We start from the raw sequence: 7,828 nt of genomic DNA, 5'->3' as shown, positions 1-7,828 counted from the left end.
GGAACCCCTTTTGGTGGTTACATACATTATGTTATAATTCAGCTATTGAAAAATAGCAGATCTACAAGCTCATAGCGCGGCACCGAGTGCCGCGCTATGAACTTGTAGGTCTGCTATTTTTGAAAAATCGTTAAAATGTGCCTCAAATCTTTCAGAAAATTGACATGATTTAGAAGACATTTTTTTTAATGTTGACGTCAGGCCTGAATGGGTTAAATCACTCCTAAAGACTCATTTTTACAAAGCTGCGTTTAACCCCTTATGTGATTTGTGATTTCTTATTAGTATCTTCTGTTGTTGTTGTCGTGATCTTGTGCATTATTGTCTTTATATATTTGTTCTGTTAACCCATTTTGGGGGCGGGAACCCCTTTTGGTGTTAGCATTATGTTATGCTTTAGCTATTGAAAAATAGCAGATCTACAAGTTCATAAGATCTACGAGCTTGTAGATCTGCTATTTTTGAAAAATCGAAGAGCGACTGACATATAAACATAGCTTTTTCAGAAAACTGTCAGGATGTAGAAGACATTTTTAGAATCTGATCTCAGGTCAAAATGGGTTAAAAGGTGATATACAAATAAAGCTTTATTATTATTATTATTATTATGACTTCCTTTCCTAGGCTCTATGCACACAGAGTAACTCTTCCTGGAACAGCCGTCTGGGTTGGAGACCCGATTCCGACGACCTTTGCTGCGTGTCTCGCTTTTTTTCCCCATTTTCCTGGGGTTTTCAAGGTTCAAGGTCTTTAATAGTGTCCCAGAAGGGCCATTAGGTTTACAGCAAGAGTAGTGGTTTAAAACATAACAACAATACAAACAATACAGGACAACAACAGACATGAGACACCATAGCATAAACAATACAGGACAACAACAGACATGAGACACCATAGCATAAACAATACAGGACAACAACAGACATGAGACACCATAGCATAAACAATACAGGACAACAACAGACATGAGTCACCATAGCATAAACAATACAGGACAACAACAGACATGAGACACCATAGCATAAACAATACAGGACAACAACAGACATGAGACACCATAGCATAAACAGAGGTCTGGGCGCATCTAGTGCAGGCTATAGAATCAAAGATAGAACAAATAAAACAGGCTACATTCAGAAAAAGTGCTAGGATATAAAGTGCCGGCATAAAGTGCTTGTTTCAACGTCGTCATCATCAGCAACATATTCACATGTGTAATGTGTGTTTTTAGATATTGTAGTCACGGTGCAATGTTCATGACCAAAATGCATCTGGTCTCACTTCCTTCCTGGACTACAATTCAAGTCACACCTCCACGCAGCCTCCCCCATCTCCACAAGGAGGGGCAGTGCACCAAAGCATTATGGTCATTGTAGGAATTCAGCAATAGTCAAACCCTATAGTCAAACACACAGACTTCATTATTTTTCTGGCCATAGGGTGCAAATTTGAAATTGTGCTGCCTGTTATCTACTACAAGAAAATACCTCTGAGCCGGCGTTTTCCAACAAACAAAATGTGTGGGAAAAAAAATCGTACTTGAGTGATATGACAACTCTCAAAATGTTCAAAGAAACAGCGCAAAGCAGTTGTTGATTGTGTTGATTGGGGGTAACGTCATATTCTTCATTTTCACCTTTCAATCACACGTTTGTGCCTCGGTAAAGATTGATAGGCTGACTGACACAATAATAAAGCTTCTACAAGCAGCGAGAGGCAAGCAACGCAATTAAATCAGACTTCATCTCGTCTGCTGTTCCTCGACGACAACAAGCTTCGGTTTCTCATCCGTTTTTCCTCTGCTTGCTGTTACTTAACCCATTTAGACCCGACGTCGAAATAAATAAAAAAACGTCTTCTAAATCTAGACAGTTTTCTGAAATACCTATGTTTCTATATCAGTGGTTCTCAATATAGTTCTCAAAGATTTTAGTTAAAAACGTTCGCTGTGACAGAATATATATTCAAAGATTTGCGCTACGAGCTTGTAGATCTGCTATTTTTCCAATAGCTAAAGTATAACATAATGCTAAAAACACCAAAAGGGGTTCCCGCCGAGAAGGGTTTAAGCACTAGAAGAAGTGTTTACAACTTGACAGATGGCAAATTGTAAAAAAAAAAAAAAAAAAAAAAAAACCCTGCAGACTATAGAATTCCCTCCAGTGAGAGTCTGAAACAACAGCATCTCTCCACCGCTGAGAATGAGAAACGGCTCTTCTTATAGACAAGATTGGAGGCGTTTCAAATGCCTTAACAATTAAAATATACAGTGTACAGTGTACTGAGGACAAGGGTTTTCATGGAGGTTTACATCATTAAATCATTTTTCATCATGAATCATTGAAATGGCTGTTTCGTTTTAGATTTTAGAGATATGTCACGATGTTTCACAAAAATAGCATATTTGCAAGCTCATAGGTCTGCTATTGCTGGTCTGCGATATTCACGGCTCATGTAAGTGTCGCTGGCCGCAGTTACAAAATGTATACGTTTCTGGTGACATCAAACATCAAAGATAATCTATTTCCTTCGCCGTTTGAGATCCTTTGGTGCTAGTAGACGGATTCTTCTTTTGTTATTCCACTTCTGTTATTATGAGTGTTCTTCAGTACTGTATTACCACCTGGTATGGATGTTTGTCTGTAGCCTCAAAGTCACAAATGCTGCAACAACTAAACATTTGTTCAAAGATTGTTGTTGGACAACCACTTCAGAGACTGTACACATCCACGTATGATAACAGCATCCTATGGTCAGCAAGGAATATCACCTCTAATACTAGCCATGTCTTGTATGGAGAATATAGGTTGCTGCCTTCAGGAAGGAGATATGGTGTTCCAGCATACAATAAGGTCAGACTGAAGAAGTATTTTGTCCATCAGTCGACTTTGAGGCTTAATCAGGATTTTGGCCAGGACTGGACTGAGCTGTGGACATTGCTCTGTGCCCTTATGTCTCTATGTATTTTTATTTCAGTTTTTGTGTCGTGTCAAATGTGTGTATATGCGTTGCATACAAGGCCGCTGGGCCGCAAGACAAATTTCAGTGTGAACTGACAATAACGTACTATATCATATCATTATCATATCTAGCCTATAGCCGATATTAGTTCTAGGCCAATCGATTGTTGGTCTTTAAAACAAGATATTGGCTGAAAAGACCTCGGCTGGGAACCGACTACAGACTGCAACATTGCTGTCAGTCAATGAGTTTATGAGGAATTTAGTTAAGGGGTTAATAAATTTTGTCTAAAACACCGCCAGTTTGTTTTGAACAATATGCACTGTATGTGCACTGTACATGCACTGTGCATGCACTGTAACAAACGGCAGTGTATGAAGGCCAGGTGCACATCTTAAATATTGCACATCTTCCAAGAAGCCCCGGCTCACAAGGATCTGATGTAATGTATAGTGGAGCTGATCCAACAATATTCTGTAATATATAATAATGCATACAGTATATGATAATACTGTGTAGTGGTCGAGCTGCGCACCACGTCCATCAATATGATGGACGTGCACCGCATGTCTCTGCGTGTGTGTTCCCACCACCCACTTCTATAATTTGACACACGCGTTCCACACCACCACAGGGAGCGCAGTGCCTGGCCTCGAGTCGGTCGGTAAAATGGTAAATGGTGCATTACATTCAGCCATCCACACGCACATGCATACACCTTTACATGGATTGTTCATTTTTTTTATATATTATGCTTTTAAGTAGTCTCTCTTAAAAGTTGTTTTTATGATCTTTTATATAGTAACTGTGTTTGTGTGTACTGTGATTTCTGTTGTCTTTACCACTGCACAAAAGAAGTTTGAACCGCCACAAAAATCTCTGCTCAGGCTCTGCCAGTGGACCTAATGAGCCTAGGTCAGGCTTGATTGCCATGGCAATTGATTGCCATGGCAGCCCCCACACCTGCCATTAGATTACTTAATCAGTCCACTACTTAACCAGTCCACTTTTCACAGTCGGTTTCCCTGTCACAGAAAGACACAAGGGACACAGACAGGTGGTTAAAACGGGTGCTATGACAACGGGTATTGCATACTAGGTTCCCAACTTGCATCGTTCCCAAGTAGGGAAAATCTCTGGTTTAGCAGGCATATGATATGCAGTAATATACGGTAATATACAGGTGTGTTGGTACAATTCGGGAGTTTACCGGAGTTTGCCGGAAAGTTTAACGGGAGTTTCCTTTAATATACACATCCGTATTCCATTATGCTTTTAGCGCAGTGTATTCAAAGCTCTACTAAAAGGTCAGGAGAAATGATGAAGGACCAGCCTCTGCATCTCATTAAAAGACAGCATAGTGACCTTTAGTGGCCTTTGGAAGGATTGGAAATGTGTTTGGGAAATTGAGTTGGGAGGTGCAGCGAATCTGTTCCAAAATCCCCCCTTTTCACACAAAGTTATTTCCTTCTCCCGATTATGCAAGCCATGTACAGTATGTGTTTACGTAAGCAGAAAGTGTGCTCATGGTTTTAGGGACAGCCTGTGGTTTTATAAAACTCAACATCACAGCAGATACGGAGATTATTCACAGCCTCTAGTGTGACCTTAATTCTAAGAATAATAGGAAACCTTACAGTCTGCTGTTATTATCTACCAGATGGTACTTTCTAGGCAAATATAGTAAGAGTCCCTTTTGAAAATGTCACAATGGCATATTAGCCAAGGCTGTTGGAGATAACAAACATTGTGTTTTGGTTTTTATGCTTAAACCTTTCTCAGATCCAAACATGCAGCGACTATGTTGAAGAGAATGCAACTTAAAAGAAGTGGATAAAAAAAAACATATCAACAAGCTATACACATAATGAATAAAACATAATTTTCCAGATGTGTAAGGTAGAGTGTGGGGTTGGGCAACCTTGGGCACAGGTGAGGGTGATCACTGGCACACTGGCATTAGTGTCTTTACAAATGTAATATATTAAAAAAAGTTGAGTCTGTAAAAATTGAAGTCCACTCAGAGATATACAAATTACATCCTGCATTCGTTCAAACTCTGAACTCTGAACTGGGGAAGTCTGGGAGATAGGCGGGTTATCGCTCTGAGTCTAATTATCATATAGTATTTTTTATATCATATTTATCATATCATATTTTGAATGCCCATATCATGGGCATTCAAAATCATTTGGAAATATAAAATGTAACATTCTGTCATTGCCAGCGATAAATTTGAGAATGTGCGTGCGTGCGTGCGTGCGTGCGTGCCTGCGTGCGTGCCTGCGTGCGTGCGTGAGAGAGATGGAACAAATAGGGAGAGCTTTGATCTTTGTACACATTGTACAATAGTTTTGGATCTTTTAACCTGCAGCGAGCGATTTAATTATTACAAAACATACACTAAGCATAATGAGTACATTTTACTTTTGGTACTTTAAGTACATTTTTATACCAATACTTTTGTACGTTTACTCAAGTTTTACTTTTGCATAGAAGTGTATATTTGTATGTCTTTAAATGAATTGAAGATGGAGGACCCTGATGTAAACAAGTCTTAGTGCTTTATATGGTTTCATCCTCTTAGCAGGTTTTGTATTGACCTGTACTTTCGTTGAACTGTACCCATTGTGCAATCTGTTAAAGATGGAGTCATTTTCTCCACGCTAAAACATGATCATCAGGTATTATTATGAACCCATTTAGACCTGAGGATGATTCTACTAGGGCTGACCTCGATTAGTCTGTTTTTAATCAATCTCCAATGTGTGTGTGTGTGTGTGTGTGTGTGTGTGTGTGTGTGTGTGTGTGTGTGTGTGTGTGTGTGTGTGTGTGTGTGTGTGTGTGTGTGTGTGTGTGTGTGTGTGTGTGAGTGTGTGTGTGTGTGTGTGTGTGTGTGTGTGTGTGTGTGTGTGTAGTGTGCCTTCCTTGAATAAAAAGCTCCAGAATCGAGACTCCAGAATCTCACCTGCTGTGCTCAATCTGGCTAATGACTCAAGCGTGAACAAAGCGTCTCTCTCTAACATGCATGAGAGAGAGAGAGAGAGAGAGTCGCGTGAGAGAGATAAAGAGAGAGAGAGAGAGAGAGACAAGCAACAAGGCAGTCGGTGCCGCGCTATGAGCTTGTAGATCTGCTATTTTTCAACAGCTAAAGCATAACATAATGCTTAAAACACCAAAAAGGGTTCCCGCCCAGAATGGACGGGAAAGGAGGAAGAATCTTTAAAAAAAAGTGTACAGTATTTGTTAAAATGTCGTTTTTATGTGGACACGCCCACCAGTACATTAGGTTTGCCTGGTTTGCCTGATGGGTGGTTATCCACCTGAACTGAAGCCGCACCCACAGCTGTGGTTGTAGTATGATAAAGGGGAAGGGGATGATATTGTGATGTCACTATATCACAGTTTTTTTTCATTGGCACGTTTGACTGTCAAGGTTTCAGCCTCCAGGAAGAAACCCTAAATACAAAGGGAAGACATCATTGCACATAACAACCACGCCGAGGGGTCTAATGAAGTACTGTCACCTCATAAACACATGAAAAACTGAAAAAATAAAAACATACATGCAATACAATTTTCAATTAATCAAGTGAAATTTTAATTCCAGACTATATCACTTGTAACAGAGTAATTCTACATTGCAGTAAAGGAGTCAGCTGAGGTGGTTCGGGCATCTGGTTAGGATGCCTCTCGGGCACCTCCCTATAGGGAGGTCCTCGACGCACGTCCCACTGGGAGGAGACCCCCGGGGGCAGACCAAGGCGCAGTTGGAGGAAATGCATCAACTCACTGGCCTTGGAACGTCTCGGAATCCCCCCAGGAGGAAGTCACTAATGTTGCTCTGGAGAGGGAAGTCTGGAGCACTCTGGTGGAGCTGTTGCCCCCGCGACCCGACTACGGATAAGCGGTTGAAGATGGATGGATGGATGGATACTTATTCCACCACTTATTCTGGGGGTCCTTGACAGTAAATAGTTTGAGAACCACTGATAGAAACATGGGTTTTTCAGAAAACTGTCAGGATTCAGAAGGCATTTGTAGAATCGTCCTCCGGTCTAAATGGGTTAACCCATTTTGGGCGGGAACCCCTTTTGGTGTTAGCATTACGTTATACTTTAGCTATTGAAAAATAGCAGATTTACAAGCTCGTAGCGCGCCACCAAGTGGCGCGCTACGAGCTTGTAGGTCTGCTATTTTTGAAAAAGCGAAGTACGACTGACATAGAAACATAGCTTTTTCAGAAAACTGTCAGGATGTAGAAGACATTTTTAGAATCTGATCTCAGGTCGGAGCGTCATCATCAGTGTAGAGTTTCTATATCAATGTGTTGCACACATTACTTTTGCCACAATAATCATAACATGTCATTTTCATATCGTCCCATCTCTATTTCTAATTATTAGTACTAGACAGGTGCAATACTGGCTCAGATGCATTTTCGAGAGAGCGCTAACGCGTTTCGGTGACCGCCTTCTTCAGAGCAGATTTAAAAAGTCCAATAATTATTACATAATAAGTTCAATGTATGTGGGGATTTAGTGTTTTTTCTTTCTTTCTTCTGTTTTATTTGTCTCTTGAGCAGAGGCCCAGTGGAGTCAACTGGCTGATGAAGAGGAGAATCTCTCACTTGACTCTGCTCCTCAGCTGGGAGGAGCAGGGGAAGGAGGCAGACTGCTGGAGGACAGAGGAACCAATTCAATTCGATTCGATTCGATTCGATTCGATTCGATTCGATTCGATTCGATTCAAATCAATTCAATTCAATTCAATTCAATTCAATTCAATTCAATTCAATTCAATTCAATTCAAGCCTTGCCGAGCCATGGGGCCCATAGGGCAGGAGCATATCTCCTGTTTCTGTACA

Source organism: Electrona antarctica, assembly GCF_951216825.1.
Source record: "Electrona antarctica genome assembly, chromosome: 20".
NCBI lineage: Eukaryota > Metazoa > Chordata > Actinopteri > Myctophiformes > Myctophidae > Electrona > Electrona antarctica.
Note: the sequence above shows the minus strand (reverse complement) of the source record.